The following is a 21,556-nucleotide window of genomic DNA, read 5'->3' as shown; positions in this document are numbered from 1 at the left end:
GTCTATAAGTCTATTCATGTTGTGTAAATAATTTCATTTGGATCATTTTTAGATTCCATATATAAGTAATATCATATGACTGACTTCACTTAATATTATATAGATCTTAGTCTCTAATACCATTCTCCAATCAAAGTAATCAATGCTCCTGAAAGAAATGCTGATGTTAGAAATAGGGTAGGAAATACACAAGAGGAGCCTGAAGAATCTTGTAGTGACAGAAAGTAAGAAAGTGCTCAAAACAAGAGAAAGCCCACAATGATGGTATTATGGCAAATGCTCTGACTCAAAGCGCTCCCGGAGGCCAAAGCTGGAGCCATGTGAGCAACACAGTAAATAAATAGCATTGGATTGTAACCCAAGCTATAAAATGTAATGAGTAAATAATGATATAAATTAGCAATTGACTAAGTCAATACACGAGGGAAGAAGAGACAAATCTCCCACATAAAAGAGTTTCAAATAATTTATGTAGATACTGTGTCCTCATGGAGGAAGAATATAACTCCCTACTCACATGGGTTGCATAATTTTTTTTCTAAAAAGTACAGTATGGAAGGGAGGAAGACTAAGTGATGAAATATGACAAAATCGCAGTGTGTGATCAAGGTCAAAACTAACAGTGATAAATCAAGATAGTCATGTATCCTTTCAAGTAAATCACAATAGTGTGTACCCTTTATATGATGTGACGAAATGGTGATGTATCTCTGCAGTGTTGCTCCTGAAAAACCTGTAACTCCCATCTAGTCATAAGATAAACATCAGACAAATTCTAGTTGGGAGGCATAGTACAATATATCTGACCAACTTGACTCATCACAGCTGTCATGATCATAAAAAACAAAGGAAGTCTGAGAAACTAACACAGTCAAGGGGAGCCTAAATAGATATGGCAACTTAATGCCGTGTGGTGTCCTGGATGGGATCCTGGAGAAAAAGATGCTATGCTAACACTAAGGAGATAAGAATCAAGTATGGGCTTTAGCATAATATTAATAATAATGCATCAATATTGGTCCATCAGTTAAAACAAATGAGCCATATATATGTAAGATACTAATTATAAGGAAAACTGGATGAAAGCATATGGTAACTGTCTGTACTATCTACAGTTTTTCTATATATCTAAAAATATATGTAAAAATGATGTAAAATAAAGATGCTAAATAAATACACTGGCCTGTTTCTGTAGAAGTATATAAATATCACTCATTTTATCCTCACTTACTTGTAGGTTTAGTTAACATAAGTACAATTTTTTAGGGCATCATAAATCTCTGTTTCACCATCATCCAGTGTAAAATAAAGAAAAGAGAACTAACACCTCCCTGGATCAATATATCCTACAAGTCTAATAGATAGTGAGCATTCACAGACCAATGATGGGAAATTCCAAGGCCCCCAGACTTAGACACATTACTCCAACCGCGTGTGGACAACTCTCACGAGACCAGCTAGTGTCACATGGGCAACATCGTCCATCTTCAGGCTCTCCCCTGGGCCACAGGACATTCTGCTGATGGAAACTCCTACCAGCAGAGTCACAGTTTACCGTCTCTCACTGAGAAGCTTTGGCAGCAGAGAAGATGACACCATTATTCTCTTTGGCAGCGACATTCAGTGGTCTGGATAAATGACAAGTGTACATTTGCATCATCTTCTGGGTATTCTTTACTTCAGTTCTTCAAGAGCTTGGTGCCAAAGGCACTGCTTCCCTGGGAATCATGCAGTTTCTTGATTTCTTGTATAAAAATGGTTGTTTCTCTTGACTTGCCCTCCTCTGATCTTCCAAAGATTCTGCGGGTGACCAGTTTCTTACATTAAACTTATTCTCACTTGACACACCTTGAATGTTGGCTGGTTTACTAACCAAACACTGACTAATTCAACTCATTAGTAGTTTGGTCGATGAATGCAGCTATCTTGTCTTCAGGGTCATTTAACTTCCAAATAAGTGTGTGTATATGCTTAGTCACTCAGGCATATTTGACTCTTTGAAGTCTCATGAACTGTAGCCCTCTAGTCTTCTCTGTCCATGGCATTTTCCAGCCAAGAATACTGGAGCAGGTTGCCATTTCCTACTCCCGAGGATCTTCCAAACCCAGGGACTGAACCCACGTATCTTTCTTCTTCTGCATTGGCAAGCAGATTCTTTACAGCTGCACCACCTGGTAAGCCCAAATATACTGCCTCACAATCTAGTAGTAATTTATCATATTCCCATACTAGAAAAGGTTATTCATTCTGATATATAGGAAACTGATATACAACTGATGTAGCTTGTAACTCAATCATCCTTCGGTTACAAAGATTGCAATTCTGGCCCACATAACTTTTAACCCAACCTCTACATAATCATTCTGAGTTGCATCATTTATTTTAGTAATTAAGATCTCTGATATACAATAAAAAGCAAAATTTCAAACCAAGTTAGAACTGCTCAGTATTTCCCCACTGACAGAGATGAATCCAACATGGCATTCAGAGGTCCACATTGTAAAAACAGGTATTTTTACAAAATCATCTTAATTATATTCCAAAGTTCTTGAATTAAGCTAGAAAATAAACTCAACATAGATACAACTCAACAGTGCTAACAGGTGCAGTAGCCCCAAATAAAATACACATTAGAAGAACAAAAATCCAATCAGTCCCTGACTAGGCTTCTTTGGAAAGCCATATCTTTATGCGAGAACAGGGTATGTTTTGCTGTTCTGCAGATATCTGTATAAGGAAATATGTTGTATTCATAAACCCCAGTTCTGAAGCATGCAGAGGAGGTAAACTGTGTGTCAGCCTTTGAGCAATAATAACCATCTAATAAGATAATAACCATCATCTTTGAGCAATAATAGCCATAGTAATAGGAAAGAAGAGAGAGGGAAGGAAGGAGTAAAGAAAGAAAAAAAAATTACATAAAAGAGAATATAAAGGGAAGAATTGGAGAGAGAAAAAGAATGAATAAAGAAAGAAATATATAATATTTTCTTTATCCATAGTAAATTTTTAATGAGAATTCTTAACTCAAGCTAAGAACTCACTTACTCTAGTTAAGATAAATATTTTTAAGTTCATTTCTATAGTACTACATGAATTTTCCAGGAAGGTTTGTCTGTAAAAATTCAAGCATGCATTATTATATAGTATGCAAATTATATGTTACTTATCAATTATGAGTTATGAAACTGGACTACTGAGAATATACAAAGTAAGTTTTACTATATCCATATCTGCTACAAAATAGGGGCTCAGATTTTTGAACATTAATAAACACTTCTAATTGCAACATTAATTAAAGTATCTAAATTTATTTTATACTTATTATAAGGAGGCATTTTATAATCTTTATCCTGTTTAAGTCTCAAAGATGTCATTTAAGTTATGTTGTATACTATTACTCCCTTTATATAAATATGAAACATGATACACAGAGTTTTAATAACATAAACATACAATCCACACACACACACACACACTTTTTTGTCAAGGTTTTATTTATTTATTTGGTCTAAGGAAAGACCATAGAATCAATCTTTGAAAAGATGCAGAAAAACTAAACTGCCCAACCTGTGAGGATGGCTACAAAATGAGCTGAAATCCCATTAAATGACATTAGAACTTCTATTATGCTATTCACAACACTATTCAGTGAAGAGCTTGACCACAAGAATTTTAGTGAACCAAAAAGCATTAAACAGAAATTAGTTAATTATTACTAAAAACAACTTAGCTGTTAATAAGGAAAATTTGACTCTCCTATTTATTATTTCTTTCAGTTTGGATTATAACAATTAAGCTAGACTTCTAAAAGCAAGCAAAACCTCTCTGATGCTCTGTATTTTTGTAAAAATGGAGTTCTGACTATTCTTTGGGATAGTTAAAATTTATTGCACAATTTTCACATATTTCTGAAGCTTGGAATACACAGACGTAGTTCACATTTACTTAAAAGTGTTTTAGTTTTTTGCCTCTCCCATTTTTTTTCCAAGTTCTATTTTCCAGTAAATTATTTATAGCAGCAGACCTGAACCACCAAGTCTTGTTTCATCCTAATTGCTATAATCATTTTTCCTATATATTTAGATGAGATGAATCACTTTTTAGAAATGCAACATGTGTATATGAATTTAGTATGAATTTGTGTCCTAAATTTACTAAAGAAGACACAGTATCCTGAAATTTTCATCACATATTGCAACAGAATTAATGTTACTTTGACATGTCAAAAATACTGCTGTATCCTAGTCAAGCATTCCTCAAGTATTTTACTATTACCATTCAGTTTCTCTCAAGTTAAATAACTAGGTAAATAGCATGAGTTCTAATGATTCACCTAAACTACTTGTAGGGGAACATGTAAGTATATTTGAAAGTTTACATAAGTTACATTTGACTAGAAGTACTAAAACTTAATTTAGAAAAGAATAATTTATGATTTCTTCACCAGCTTGGAAAAAAAATTGTTCTTGATGTCTTTTCTGGGTTCATCAGAAACTTCTAGGGCAGAATTCCTGCTAGAGAGGTGACCCTAACAAATTTTGGATTATATAAAAATAGGATTTCAATCAGAGATTGTCAATTCTGTTAAGCCACAAAAGACAGGATGGACATTTAGAGTAGGTATTGGAACTTGGGGTAAGCTGAAGAGGAATACATGTGTGTGTGAAGTCACTTCGGTCATGTCTGACTCCGTGTGACCCTATGGACTCTAACCTGCCAGGCTCCTCTATCCATGGGATTCTCCAGGCAAGAATACTGGAGTGGGCTGCCATTTCCTCCTCCAGGGGATCTTCCTAACCCAGGGATCAAACCTGCATGTTTTGGATCTCCTGCCATTGGCAGGAGGATTCTTTACCACTGTGCCACCTGGAAAGCTAGTGAAGAGGAATAAATCCTCTTTCACTTCGTCAAAACTCATATAGGTCTTTGCAGTTGTTGTTCTACTAACAAAAGGAAAAAAGTAAAATGCCCTTTTGACTTTTACTGTTTTAAAATGCCCTTAAATCGAAGCCAAAGATTTCTCCTATGTGTTTCCTTTGAAAGGAAAGAGAAATTAACAATTAACGTTAATTCTATCTATACCAGACATATCTTTGCAAACAATTATAGTGCAGAGGTTTATGCACCTATCCATTCACCAATGACAGAATGTACCTTCTTTTTTTTTTTTTTTTAAATTTTATTTTATTAGCTGGAGGCCAATTACTTCACAACATTTCAGTGGGTTTTGTCATACATTGACACGAATCAGCCATAGAGTTACACGTATTCCCCATCCCGATCCCCCCTCCCACCTCCCTCTCCACCCGACTCCTCTGATTAGTCATAATTTTTAAACATTGTATATTTGTTTTATCAAAACTTTTATTTTAGTCCTTTATTCTTACCTTTGAGATGTGTTTTTTTTCCTGTACTCTTTCTCTTTTCTTGCAGACAGTGAATTTACTTTTAACATTTTAACTTCTCAGAAAAACAAAAATTCTTTATTATTGTTTTTAAAATATAAAGCACTAAACTTTTAGAGGACTGCCTAATAATAAACATACACTAATATTATTAAGCCCTTTAGGTACTCTCTGGAGACCCAGGACTAATCTGGAAATCTTTTCATCTCTGATGTAAAACTTGGCTACTTAAGTTTCCCAGAGACTTTGGTAGCTAAAAATGGTCAAGGAGAGAAACAAAGTGTGATGCCATCATGTACTCTGAAAACACACTCTGAAACTCTCCCAGGCCTCCTAACAGGCTGGGGTTGGACGTGAGCAATGTTTCCTGAGTTAGAAATAGGAACTGACAAGCAATATGAATTATTTAGGCCTTAAGTTAGCAATTTTAGCTGTGATGTTTGCAAATAGTGTCTCCTTTTTAAAAGTGAATTAGCAAATGTAAAAATCGAAATGTGGTCGATATTGATAAATGTATGTGCACCTCTGATCAATCCCTGGTTTTTAGAGAAGTCTAACTGTTTCCATTCCATGGGACCATCTCATCTGGAGGGTAACTTCAATGCAAGGGATTAGCAGAGGAAAAAGCACCATAAGCAAGAATGGTTAGGACATGTTAATTTTTGTTTTTAAGTTTGAAGGAGCCTCAGGAAGGCAATTGGGCTTCCCTGGTGGCTCAGTGTTAAAGAATCTCCCTGCCAGAGTAGGAGACACAAATTCGATCTCTGTGTCAGGAAGATATCCTGGAGAAGGAAATGGCAACTCACTCCAGTATTCTTGCCTGGAAAACCCCATGATCAGAGAAGCCTAGAGTGCTAGAGTCCATAGGTTTGCAAAGAGCCAGCCATGACTTAGTGACTAAACAACAGCAACAAGAGGCAACGGACTTAGACATCCTCTATCCTTCATTTCTAGTCTGACCAATTTTAACAAGAAAAGATCAGGCACCGGCAGCCAAGCCCCGCTGGAACACAGGAGGTTCTCACACCATCCCCTAAGGACTACGGTCTTGCCATTGTCTTATTAACAAAAGGAAAAAAAGACAGCATCTTTTAGCCTTTTGCTATTTTAAAATGTCCTTAAAAGGAAGCCAAAGAGTTCTCCTAGGTGTTTCTAAGTGAAAGAGAAATTAACAATTAATATTGATTCTCTCTATATCAGAAATATATCTTTGCAAGTACTTACAGTGCAAGGGGATTATGCACCTAGACATTCACTTGTAACAGGAAGTAACTTCTTTTTTTTTTTTAATTAACCTTCTTCTAATTTTCAAAAACTATTCATAATATTTTAACTATATTTTCCCCAGTAAAAGTAACTTTGCAGATTTTCTCTGCCATAAATCATTTTTACAACAATTTACAGCTGGTTAAACTAAACTAAAAAGAGGTCAAATGCCTTGTCCCAAAAGAATACCAAATTAGTTACAGTGTCAGAAAATAGAAACCAAGTCTCATGATTCTCTATCCAGTATTCTAGTTCACACTGAAAATCTGAATTATTAAAAATAGTTCTAGAGAAGAATTACTCTTATGGAGCCTATACTGTTAAAATAAGACAATTGTCCTTGTGTTAACTCTATAAAGAATAAGAACTTGATTCTTGTTTAAGTTAAACTATAATTAAAAAGTAATTATGTGTTCCTTCTATAGAAAGGCATTATAAAGCTATTTAAACATTAGCTTCAGATGGATACCCTTTTGGCTCAGCTGGAAAAGAATCTGCCTGCAATGCTGGAGACCTGGATTCATCCCTGGGTTGGGAAGATCCCCTGCTGAAGGGAAAGGCTATCCACTCCAGTATTCTGGCCTAGAGAATCCCATGGACTAAAGAAATCCATGGGGTCTAAAGAGTTGGACGTGACTGAGCAACTTTCGCTTTTCACTTTCAGATGGATACACAAACTTTTGTTTTGTTTTGTTTTTTTAAACCACATTAGCACTCCCAGTCAAAGCAACTGCATAACATCTGCAGTGATAGTGTGTTAAATCTCACAGAATGCATTACCTGTAATACAAAGTCACTGACATTTTATAGGTGAGGAAAATGAGGCTAGGAAAAGAATTTTAAATACATCCCCTAGAGGCTTCGCTGGTGGTTCAGTGGTAAAGAATCTGCCTGCTAATGCAGGAGACACGGGTTCTATTCCTGATCCAGAAAGATTGCACATACCGCAGAGTAATTAAGCCCGTGCACTCTATCTACTGAGCCTGTGTTCGAGAGCTCTGGAGCCGCAACTATGGTGCCCACGTGTCCCGGCTCCTGAGGCCCCAGTGCTGTAGAGTTCCTATTCCACAAGAGGAGTCACTGCAGTGAGAAGCCTGTGCACTGCAACTAGAGAATAGCCCCTGCTCATAGCAACTAGAGAAAAGCTGGTGCAGCAGTGAAGACTCAGCACAAACAAAAATATAAATAAACAATTATAAATGCATTGCCTAAGTCAAACTGCTGGAAAAAGACATTTTTGTGACTTGAACCTATGGGGAGTGTAAGTCTAGTTGTGTGCTCTAAGTAAAATACTTGTTTGTTCTATAATGAAGATCCTAAGACCAATAATAAGGTTCACTTATACAATGAATGATATAAAAATCATTAAGTCAATTTATACATAGAGATAAAGCTTGGAATTTCTCAATATTTGTTTAATCTATAACAGAATGGAAAATTTTTTAAAAATTCATTCATGCAACGTCAGTCTTAAAAAGTTATAGAAGCAATCACATTTTCAAATACAAATAAATGATGAGTGAGTAACTTTCCACTGAGACATTTAAGGACATTTATTTCAACCAACATCCATTGAGCATTGCCATATGCCAGGTCACAACCACACATGGCCCTCCGGATCCATCTGTTTTGTCCCAAGAGACAAGACCCTCATCAGGACTGGATCTGTCTTACCTGCTCTGACATGGGACACACTTGGGTATGGTAACATTAGCACAAATTACCGCTAGGGATAGCAGCTGGTCCACATAAGGCATCAAGTCACAAAGAAACAAATGCTTTTCTTTTTTAATTTATTTTATTGAAGTATATTTGATTTACAATGTTGTATTAATTCCTGCTTCACAGCAAAGTGACTCAGCCAAATACACACACACACACACACACACACACACACACACACACACACACACACTTACATTCTTTGTTGTATTCTTTTTCATTATGGTTTATCATAAGATATTTTAGGACTTCCCTGGTGGCTCAGATGGTAGAGGATCTGCCTACAATGTGGGAGACCTGGGTTCAATCCCTGGGTCAGGAGGATCCTCTGGAGAAGGAAATAGCAACCCACTCCAGTATTCTTGCCTGAAAAATCCCAGGGATGGAGGAGCCTGGTAGGCCACAGTTCTTTGGGTAGCAAAGAATCTCAGCCACCTCATGCAAAGAGTTGACTCATTGGAAAAGACCCTGATTCTGGGAGGGATTGGGGGCAGGAGTAGAAGGGGACGACAGAGGATGAGATGGTTTGATGGCATCACCGACTCAATGGACATGAGTTTGAGTAAACTCCTGGAGTTGTTGATGGACAGGGAGGCCTGGCATGCTGTGATTCATGGTGTCACAAAGAGTTGGACATGAATGAGTGACTGAACTGAACTGAACTGAGCACACAGCTAATTTCTTTCTCTTTATATATATATATATTCTATTTTATATGGAAGTGTAATTGATCAGCAACATTGAGTTAGCTTCAGGTGTACAGCAGTGTGATTCAGCTTTTCAAAAACATGTATCTATAAGAATAGAGAAGAACTACACAAAAAATGGCCTTAATGACCTGGATAACTAAGATGGTATGGTCACTCAACTAGAGTCAGACATCCTAAAGTGTGAAGTCAAGAGGGCCTTAAGAAAAATTACTACGAACAAAACTAGAGGAGGTGAGAGAATTCCAGCTGAGCTATTTAATATTCAATATGTATTCAGTTTAGTTCAGTTCAGTTGCTCAGTCATGTCCGACTCTTTGCAACCCCATGAACCACAGCACGCCAGGCCTCCCTGTCTATCACAAAATCCCAGAGTCCACCCAAACCCATGTCCATTGAGTCGGTGATGCCATCCAACCATCTCATCATCTGTTGTCCCCTTCTCCTCCTGCCCTCAATCTTTCCCAGCATCAGGGTCTTTTCCAATGAGTCAGCTCTTCGTATCAGGTGGCCAAAGTATTGGAGTTTCAGCTTCAACATCAGTCCTTCCAATGAACACCCAGGACTGATCTCCTTTAGGATGGACTGGTTATATCTTCTTGCAATCCAAGGGACTCTCAAGAGTCTTTTACAACACAACAGTTCAAAAGCATCAGTTCTTCTGTGCTCAGCTTTCTTCACAGTACAACTCTCACATCCATACATGACCACTGGAAAAACCATAGCCTTGACTAGATGGACCTTTGTTGGCAAAGTAATGTCTCTGCTTTTTTAATATGCTGTCTAGTTTGGCCATAACTTTCCTTCCAAGGAGTTAGCTTCTTTTAATTTCATGGCTGCAATATGTCGACAAATTTGGAAAACTCATCAGTAGCCACAGGACTGAAACAGGTCAATTTTCATTCCAATCCCAAAGGAGAGCAATGTCAAAGAATGTTCAAATTACCATACAATTGTGCTAATTTCACATGCTATCAAGGTAACACTCAAAATCCTTCGAGTTAGGCTTCAGCAGGGCTTCCCTGATAGCTTAGTTGGTAAAGAATCCGCCTGCAATGTAGGAGACCCTGGGTCGTTTCCTGGATCAGGAATATCCCCTGGAGAAGGGAAAAGCTACTCACTCCAGTATTCTGGCCTGGAAAATTCCATGGACAGTTCATGGAATCGCAAAGACAAGGACATGACTGAGCGACTTTCACTTTCAGGCTTCAGCAATCCTTCAAGATTGACTTTAGTAATATGTGAACAGAGAACTTCCAGATGTTCAAGCTGGGTTTTGAAGAGGCAGAGGAACCAGAGATCAAATTGCCAGAATTTGTTGGATCATGGAGAAAGCAAGAGAATTCCAGAAAAACAGCTACTTCTGCTTCATTGACTATGCTAAAGTCTTTGATTGTGTGAATCACAACTGTGGAAAATTCTGATAGAAACAGAAGTGTCAGACCACCTTACCCATCTCCTGAGAAACCTGAATGAGAATCAAGAAGTGCTAGTTAGAACTGGACATGGAACAAATGACCAATTCAAAATTGGGAAAAGAGTATGACAAAACATATTGTCACTCTGCTTATTTAACTTATATGCAGTGTACATCATGAATAATGCTGGGCTGGATGAATCACAAGCTGGAATCAAGATTGCCAGGAGAAAAATCAACAACCTCAGATATACAGATGATACCACTATAATGGCAGAAAGCAAAGAGAAACTAAAGAGCCTCCTCATGAAGGTAAAAGAAGAGAGTGAAAAAGCTGGCTTGAAACTGAACATTAAAAAGCTAAGATCATGGCTTCCAGTCTTGGGTTTTCATGGCTTCATGGCTATGGTTTCTCTAGTAGTTGTATACAGATCTGAGAGCTGGACCAAAAGAAGGCTGAGCATCAAAGAAATGATGTTTTTGAATTATGCTGGAGAAGACTCCTGAAACAGTCTCTTGGGCAGTTAAGAGATCAGATCAGTCAATCCTAAAGGAAATCAACCCTGAATATTCATTGGAAAGTCTGTCGCTGAAGCTGAAGCTCTAATACTATGGCCACCTGATGCGACAAGCTGACTCATTGGAAAAGACTGTGATGCTGAGAAAGATTGAAGGCAACAAGATAAAGGGGATGGCAGAGGATGAGATGGTTAGATAGCATCACCGACCCAATGAACACGAATTTGAGCCAACTCCAGGAGATAATGGAGGACAGAGGAGCCTGGCACGCTAAAGTCAATGAGGTCATAAATAGTGGGACATGACTTTGTGACTGAACAACAACAATAAAATTTTTTTTCAGATTCTTTTCCCATTTAGATTATTAAAGAATATTGAGCAGCATTCCCTGTGCTATACAGTAGGTCCTTGTCAGTTCTTTATTTTGAGTATAGCATTGTGTGCATGTCAATCCCAAACTCCCAATCTATCCCTCCACCTGGTAACCATAAGTTTGTTCTTAAGTCTGTACGTCTGCTGCCATGCACCTAATTTGAATGCGTTTATTAAGTTTTCCAATGCATTAAAAGTAATAGCAACCACAAGTTTTTTCCAACCCATTTTGCCATATCATGTAATATCTAAATTATAGAATTAAAATAGTGATTCAACCATTATCAGCAGATTTAATTGTTAATTGTGTTTTAATTAAAACACAGTTGATTCTTGGTAAGCCCAATGGGAGCAGAGGAGCACTGGGATGCTCAGAAAATGCCGATTAGTGGTGAATATTTGTTGTGTGATGGGTATCTGTCAGTATCGTACAAAGGGAAAGGAAAGCATCGCAATGTCCAATGAAAGACAGCACAAAGCAATCATTTCAATAAGACATCTCAGGATCTACAGTTTTTATGCAGGTCAATTCAGAACAATTTCAGTTTTCCTGAGCTGAATGAATTAAATAGAGTTAGTCTAAGGGAGCTCTGAGTTTTCTGAAAGTGAGCTTGCTCTCAACATTTAGGCTGAACTCTGTGCCTCTAGACAATGCTTGGAAGCTCTTGCAGTTTATCTTTTATATTTGCCCTCAAAAATGCTGTTCATTTCATAATTATTATATTTATACTGAATCTGTAAGAGATAGTAATGCTGTGCTTGTATTTCAAGACATTTAGTGTTGAAGATATTTTGGAATGCCTGAATAGCAAAATGACACAAAATATTTATAATGTTCATAATATCTTTGTGGAACATAAAAAGTATTTGTGTATGTTCCACTTCAGTAAATTAAATACCATCATATTCTCTGCCATGCATCCTGAAAGCTTTTCTACATGACAAAAGTTCCACATGGCAGAAGCATTTAGAGAGAAAATGGTAACAAAATGTTCAGTATTTATCATCTGAGAAATTCCCTAAGGAAACCAGCAGTCCTTCTAAGTATCTCCTAATGAAAATACATTTCTCTATGATATGGCTCATAAAAGCTTGTGAATATTCCTGAAAAGGCAATCAGTCAAGCACAGTAAGTATATAGCTGTCCAGTTCCTTCTAGGTGTTCCGAATGAGCTTATGTTCAGTTGGTTTTACATATAGGAAGTTAAAAGCGTGTGAGTCACACTCCCCCTCCGCGATGACCACACTCTGTCTGTGGAGCGTGCTTCTCTCTGAATCTGAATAAATCTACTGCTTACCTATCACTTTGTCTCTCACTGAATTCTTTCTGCCATGAGACATCAAGAACCTGAGCTTCATTAAATCCTGAAACGAGCCAAGAGAGAAGGCTCTAGAAAGAATTCCCAGGACGAATCTCTGTGGCCGGAGGCAGCCTGGGTCTGGGGCCCAGTGACTCAGGGACACTTCCTGCCACTTTGGAATCCAGACCTTCAACCTACAGAGATCTGGGCCTTGACAAGCCGGTTATTTTGAGGCACTAGCCTGCAGTCTTCTTGGTTGGCTGTCTCCCCAGCTGAAGTCCCTTCCTTACCTCAGCACCTCGTCTGGGATTCGTTGGCCTGTCACGCGGTGAGCAGAGCGAACTTGACTCAGTAACACTTCCAGAGTCCGTTCCGTGCGTTCACATCCATATGCATGAATGTATACAGGTGCAGAGTGGTGCTTTGTGGGTGTTCTTTTACATAAATTAGATCACACTAATTCTCGTTGCTCTGCAACTTGCGTTTGTCACTTACCAGTCCATCTGGGAGATTAGCAAACATATACTGAGCACTCACCTGTGCCAGACACAGTTCTAAGAGGGGGAGAGACTTTGGCATACAGCCTAAAAATCCTTACCCTCATGGAGCTGACATTCTAACGGTGGGGGTATGGGGCAGAATAACATAAGTGAGTGAAACATATAGTATCCTAGGTGATAACAAGCCCTGAGGAGAACAGGAAAGCCGGGAGGGAAAATAAAAGAGAGGGGATGGCAGGAAGGGCTGCAAATTTAAAAAGAATGATCAGGGAAGGTCTCACAAGAAGGTGAGTGAGCAAGTCAACCATACACCTGGGGAAGGAACATTCCATGCCAGGAGCGTGGCTGGGATCCTGAAACAAAAGTCAACTGATTCCCGGAGCTGGTGAGTGATGGGGAGACTAGTTGGAGAGGAGGACTTTAGCTTTGAGTAAGATGGAGCCATTGGGCCATTGTGAGCAGAGCAGTGACGTGATCCAAGTTACGTTTTACCCAGAGTGAGAAGTGGCTGGATTCGAATACCTATTGCAGAGAGAACTTACAGCATCTGCTGAGGAACTGGCTATGGGATGTGTGATGACTGTTGGGGAGGAAAAGACTTCCCCTCTATCCTTTTAGGTTCTTTTTGTTGGTCTACATCACTAAATTGATGTAAGACAGATTATCAGGAGAAAATCAAATTTTGACTTGGTACTTACAGAAATTCATAGATACGTGAGGCTCAAAGAAATGACCAAAGCAAGCAGCATTTATACCTTTTAGACAAGGAAACAATAAATGTGTGAGGAACTGACAAGACAAGGAAACAGGCTTGGGTCCTAATCAGTGAAGTAACTAAGTAGAGTTTGTTAACAAAGCACTTACCCTGTGGCAAGCACTGTCCTAATGGCTTAAGAGACCTCCCTAGCACTGGCAATGAGGATGTCTCCATATCTCCTGATTTCAGGGACACAGAGAGGAGGGTCATAGTATCCTTTCTGTACTGGCTGTGTCTCAGGTGACTTTAATTTAATATAATTAATATGCCAAAGTGGCATATTTGGGGATGGCTTGCCGCATCTTGACCCCAAGTTTTTTGGTCTGAGTGTTCCATTGAAAGCACGGAGTCCCCATTTCAGAAATGAAGAAGACTGTGAGAGGAGCAGGTTTGGGGGGAGGCATTGAGTATTTGATGTTGCACCTGCTAAATGCGATGTAACAACTAGATATCTAGGTGGCGATGCCAAGGAGGCCACTGATTATACAGGCGTGGAGTTCAAAGTAGAGATTCCTCACAAATGAGCTTGTCTACTAAAGAGAAACAAGGGGAAGGTTGGATTGGGAGTTTAGGATTAGCAGACACAAACTATTGTATTGAGAATGGATAAACAACAAGGTCCTATCGTGTGACACAGGAACTATATTCAATATCCCGTGATAAAACATCATGGGAAAGAATATAGATAGATAGATAGAGATATATACATATATATATATATATACATAGATATATATGTACATATAACAAAATCACTTTGCTACAGCAGAAAGTAACACAACATTGTAAATCAACTATATTTCAATAAAAAATTTTTAAAAAGAAAAAAGTGTGTGCATATATTGTTATGTATATATATACATACATATATATATATATATAATTTTAAAACTGTCAGTTTTACCAGCATCTTAAATTTCTTCTAAAATATTGTCCACGGGCATGAAATCTATTTATTAGCAGCCACTTTTGAACTGAAGTAAGAGCCAAAAGATGTAATTTCTCCTTCTATAATTAACTTTTCATTAAAAATCATTAGGTTCAATTTCTACCATACTATTTTAACAAATCATTTTTTTATACAAATAAAAGTAAGCCAGTAATTTTTTGAGGCATACTGTGTTTTGGATTCACTTTACACAGAAACTTAATTGTACAAAGTACTGAATATATGTGAGAATTTTTTGTTTGTTTGATACCTTTTCTTAATATTTGCTTCAGTTCAGTTAAGTTCAGTCACTCAGTCGTGTCTGACTCTTTGCAACACCATAGATTGCAGAACGCCAGGCCTCCCTGTCCATCACCAACTCCCAGAGTTTACTCAAACTCATGTCCATTAAATTGGTGATGCCATCCAACCATCTCATCCTCTGCTGTCCCCTTCTTCTCCTGCCTTCAATCTTTCCCAGCATCTGGGTATTTTTAAATGAGCCAGTTCTTCCCATCAGGTGGTGAAATTATTGGAATTTCAGATTCAGCATCAGTCCTTCCAATGAATATTTAGGACTGATTTCTTTTAGGATGGACTGGCTGGATCTCCTTTCAGTCCAAGGGACTCTCAAGAGTCTTCTCCAGCATCACAGTTCAAAAGCACCAATTCTTTGGCACTCAGCTTTCTTTATAGTCCAACTCTCACATCCATACAGGACCACTGGAAAGCCCACAGCCTTGACTAGACAGACACTTGTTGGCAAAGTAATGTCTCTGTTTTTTAATATGCTGTCTAGGTTGGTCATAACTTTTCTTCCAAAGAGTAAGCAATTTTAATTTCATGGCTGCAATCACCATCTGCAGTGATTTTGGAGCCCCCCAAAATAAAGTCTGACACTGTTGCCACTGTTTTCTCATCTATTTGCCATGAAGTGATGGGACCGGATGCCATGATCTTGGAATGTTGAACTTTAAGCCAACTTTTCCACTCTCCTCTTTCACTTTCATCAAGAGGATCTTTAGTTCTTCTTCACTTTCTACCATAAGGATAGTGTCATCCACATATCTGAGGTTATTGATATTTCTCCCGGCAATCTTGATTTCAGCTTGTGCTTCTTCCAGCTCAGCGTTTCTCATGATGTACTCTGCATATAAGTTAAATAAGCAGGATGGCAATATACAACCTTGACATAATCCTTTTCCTATTTGGAACCACTCTGCTGTTCCATGTCCAGTTCTAACTGTTGCTTCCTGACTTGCATACAGATTTCTCAAGAGGCAGGTCAGGTGGTCTGGTATTCCCATCTCTTGAAGAATTTTCCAATTTGTTGTGTCCACACAGTCAAAGGCTTTGGCATAGTCAATAAAGGGTAAGTAGATGTTTTTCTGGAACTGTCTTGCTTTTTTGATAATCCAGCAAATGTTGGTAATTTGATCTTTGGTTCCTCAGCCTTCCCTAAAACCAGCTTGAACATCTGGAAGTTCACGGTTCACATATTAATTGAAGCCTGGCTTGGAGAATTTTGAGCATTACTTTACTAGCGTGTGAGATGAGTGCAATTGTATGGTAGTTTGACCATTCTTTGGCATTGCCTTTCTTTGGGATTGAAATGAAAACTGACCTTTTCCTGTCCTGTGGCCACTGTTGGGGTTTTCAGATTTGTTGGCATATTAAGTGCAGCACTTTCACACCATTAATTTTTAGGATTTGCAATAGGTCAACTGGAATTCCATCACCTCCACTAGCTTTGTTTGTAATGATGCTTCTTAAGGCCCACTTGACTTCACATTCCAGGATGTCTGGCTCTAGGTGAGTGATCACACCATTGTGATTATCTGGGTCATGAAGATCTTTTCTGTACAGTTCTTCTGTGTATTCCTGCTATCTCTTCTTAATATCTTCTGCTTCTTTTAGGTCAGTCTTACTTAGCTCTCACTCAGTCTGTATCACTTCAGTGTGTGGTGTATATGCCCAGCAGTAGGACTGCTGGGTCATAGACACTGGAGCGGCTATGCGGAGATACCCCTCATTCAAGGGCAAAGGAGAAGTCCCAACAAGAAGGTAGGAGGAGTGAATTCGCATTTAGAATCAAACCCCATTCACGCCAGAGACGCTCAGAGGGCTCAAATAAAATTTGTGCACACCAGGACCCAGGGACCCCACAGAGACTGAGGCAGACTGTGTTTGAGAATCTCCTGTGAAGGTACAGGTCAGCTGCTAACTACCGCAGGGTCAGGGTTCTAGGTGCAGCAGATTTGGGTATGGCATAAGCCCTTTTGGAGAAGGTCACCATTAACCCCACCATAGAGCTGCCAGAACTTACACAAGACTGGGAAATATACTCTGGGCACAAACAGAAGCTTGCGCACCAGGGCCCAGGAGAAAGGAACAGTGACCCCACAAGAGACTGACCCAGACTTGCTTGTGAGTGTCCAGGAGTCTCCAGTGGAGGCATGGGATCTTTTGAAGGAGGTCACCATTATCTTCATTACCTCCACCAGAGTTTGGCCTCAGGTAAATCGCAGAGAGGGAACACAGCTCCGCCTATCAACAGAAAATTCTATTAAAGATTTACTGAGCATGGCCACACCCATCCGAACAAGATCCAGTTTCCCCCTCAGTCAGTCTCTCAGATCAGGAAGCTTCCATAAATCTCAAATCTTTTTCCATCAGAGGGCAGACAGAAGGAAAACCACTGTCACAGAAAACTAACCAATCTCATCACATGGACCACAGCCTTGTCTAATTCAATGAAACTATGAGCCATGCCATGTAGGGCCACCCAAGACGTACAGGTCATGGTGGAGAGTTCTGACAAAATGTGGTCCACTGGAGAAGGGAATAGCAAACCACTTCAGTATTCTTGTCTTGAGAACACCATAAACAGTATGAAAAGGCAAAATGATAGGACACTGAAAGATGAACTCCCCAGGTCGGTAGGTGCCCAATATGCTACCGAAGATCAGTGGAGAAATAACTCCAGAAAGAATGAAGAGAAAGTCAAAGCAAAAGCAACACCCGGTTGTGGATGTGACTGGTGACAGAAGCAAGGTCTGATGCTGTAAAGAGCAACAGTGCATAGGAACCTGAAATGTTAGGTCCATGAATCAAGGCAAATTGGAAGTGGTCAAAAGGAGATGGCAGGAGTGAATGTGAATGTCAACATTCTAGGAATCAGTGAGCTAAAGTGGACTGGAATGGGTGAATTTAACTCAGATGACCATTGCATCTACTACTGTGGGCAAGAATCCCTTAGAAGAAATGGAGTAGCCATCATAGTCAACAAGAGTCCCGAATGCAGTACTTGGATGCAGCCTCAAAAATGACAGAATGATCTCTGTTCGTTTCCAAGGCAAACCTTTCAACATCATGGTAATCCAAGTCTATGTGCCCGAGTGGTAATGCTATAGAAGCTGAATTGAACGATTCTATGAAGACCTTCAAGATCTTCTAGAATGAACACCAATAAAAGATGCCCTTTTCATTATAGGGGACTGGAATGCAAAAGTAGGAAGTCAAGAAACACCCAGAGTAACAGGCAAATTTGGCCTTGGAATACAGCATGAAGCAGGGCAAAGGCTAATAGAGTTTTGCCAAGAGAATGCACTGGTCATAGCAAACACCCTCTTCCAACAACACAAGAGAAGATTCTACACATGGACATCACCAGATGGTCAACACTGAAAACAGATTGATTATATTCTTTGCAGCCAAAGATGGAGAAGCTCTATACAGTCAGCAAAAACAAGACCGGGAGCTGACTGTGGCTCAGATCATGAACTCCTTATTGACAAATTCAGACTTGAAGAAAGTGGGTAAAACCGCTAAACCATTCAGGTATGACCTAAATCAAATTCCTTACGATTATAGGGTGGAAGTGAGAAATAGATTTAAGGGATTAGATCTGATAGACAGAGTGCCTGATGAACTATGGATGGAGGTTCATGACATTGTACAGGAGGCAGGGATCAAGACCATCCCCAAGAAAGAGAAATGCAAAAAAGCAAAATGGTGTCTGAGAAGAACTTACAAATAGCTGTGAAAACAAGAGAAGTGAAAAGCAAAAGAGAAAAGGAAAGATATACCCATTTGAATGCAGAGTTCCAAAGAATTGCAAGGAGAGATAAGAAAGCCTTCCTCAGTGATCAGTGAAAAGAAATAGAGGAAAACAGTAGAATGGGAAAGACTAGAGGTCTCTTCCAGAAAATTAGAGATACCAAGGGAACATTTCATGCAAAGATGGGATCAATAAAGGACAGAAATGGTATGGACCTAACAGAAATATTTGCTTAAGTACCATTAAAAAAGGCATTCCCTAAACAAGCACTAAATAAGCAAAATTAAGTGTACAGTCTGTATTACATCTACTGGAAATTTTATTTAAAAAAGGTGAGTTTTAGTAATATCTTCCAATTGCTGTAATCGAAGGATTATTTTCAGCATTTTTTTTTACCTGAACATGTGATGTCTGATATAACTTATCACACCTTCGTTGAAGTACTGTTATCACTTTGTTTTTATTGCATCACCTTTTCTTGGGTCTTTTTAAATGCTCTATTGTTCTCCTTCTTCACTATAGACAATCTTCGTGACTCAAACCTTAATTGTTGCTGCTCTTACAGTTACTTCCATCCTTAGACTTCTCTTCCATGTTTTGTCTGGGTGGCCTGAGCCATTTCACTGACTTCAATCACCACAACTTCAAAATCTGCATCTCCAGGTCCTTCTTCTCAACTCTGTTCTGCAACTATCTCATCTAAATAGGTCCATTTTTCTGAGATGATGCTGCATAACCCATGTGTCTTACAAGTATAAACACTTGTTTCTTGTTTGGGGCTCTATGGGTCAGCAGCAGAGGCTCTGCTCCAGATAGTGAGATATGATCCATTATGGGATGGGTGAAGGAGTAAATTTAAGGTTATGATGTCTTTGTGGTGGAAAGCAGGAACAATCACAGGAAATGAAAACATGTCTTTTAAGGCTCTGTTTGGAACAGGCAACCTGAAGTTCCTACTTTTATTTCATTAGTGCAAGAAAATTACACATTCAAACCCAAAATTAATGGAGCAGGGAAGCATATTCTATCCGCATTAAATCAATGCAAAAGATAGAAAGGAAAAAAATTAAACAAATTAAATAATTTTTCAGTTATATCTGAAAGCAGAAGGTTCAAATTGGTAATAGTTATAATTTCAAAATAGCTGTCATCATCCTAAGAATCCTGAACATTACCATTTTCCACTGTTACCATTTTCCCAGATGAAATGCTAAAAATTATTCTCTGCTCTTCTATTTCTTTCATGGTAAATTAATCAATGCCCCTTGCTACTTCTCTCTCCTAACCACCTGTTATAAAATTCATTTCTTTCTATCCCTATTACCACTTCATTCTTTCAGGATCTTCTCATCCTTCACCAATCCATAGTAGTAGCTTTCTTTCATTTGAAAGAACCTACTGTTACAGATTAAGCACAAAACCTCAGTAACTTAACACAATAGAAATTTATTTTTCACTCATAAAATATCCAAAATCGGTGTTCTAACTTCATGGATGCTATTCTTCCAAATAGTGACTCAGAGACCTACAAAACTTCTACCTAATGGCTCTACCATCTTCATATACTTCTTCCTAAGGGTCAGAATATGCAGCATTGCATGTTTTTTCAAGTCTTTTTATTGAATTTGTTACAATATTGCTTCTGTTTTATGTTTTGAGTTTTTGGCCACAAGGCATGCAGGATCTGAGTTCCCTGATCAGGAATCGAACCTACATCCTTTGCATTGAAAGGTGAAGTCTTAACCTCTGGACCACCAGGGAAGTCTCCAGAATTGCATGTTAATGAGTCTTGGGTGCCAGGCCTAGAAGTGACACACATCACTTCTACCCTCTTTCCTTTGTCTAGAACTCATCATTTGGCTTTACCCATCTTTAAGACTAGAATATACCATCTAGTTGTGTGCTCAGGAGGAAGAGAAAAGGTGTTTGGTGAACTGCTAATCGGGCTCTGCTACAAACTTGTAGCTGATCTCTTTGCCAGCAGGAATGGTCACCATTGTCAAAATAATATCTATAAAGCTAATGTTCACGATGTTATTCCTCAGGTTATAAACTTTTCATAACTCTACAAGAATTGAAAGTGAAAGTCACTCAGCTGTGTTCTACTCTTTGCAACCCCATGGACTATACAGTCCATGGAATTCTCCAGGCCAGAATACTGGAGTGGGTAGCCATTCCCTTCTCCAGGGGTTCTTCTTAACCCAGGGATCAAACTCAGCTATCACACATTGCAGCAGATTTTTCACACAACTTCACCAGCTGAGCCACCAGGGAAGCCTGAGAACACTGCAGTGGGTAGCCTATCCTTTCTCCAGCGGATCTACCCAACCCAGGAATCCAACCGGGGTTTCCTGCATTATGAGCAGATACAAGAATTGAAAGCAAAGGTCAAATTTCTCAATGAGATTTTCAAGGCACTTGTTATGAAGATAGCATAGCATATAACAAGGCAGATGCGTTAATATTCTAGGGACAGAACTCAGCTCATCCAGATGAAATCAAGTGACAGAAATCTCCATAAGACTACATGTCATCTACAAGTTTTCCAGAAAAGTGTAGGCTACTTAACTCTCCATATTCTTATTCTCTGGTTGTGAAA

Source organism: Muntiacus reevesi, chromosome 16 (assembly GCF_963930625.1).
Source record: "Muntiacus reevesi chromosome 16, mMunRee1.1, whole genome shotgun sequence".
Lineage (NCBI taxonomy): Eukaryota > Metazoa > Chordata > Mammalia > Artiodactyla > Cervidae > Muntiacus > Muntiacus reevesi.
Note: the sequence above shows the minus strand (reverse complement) of the source record.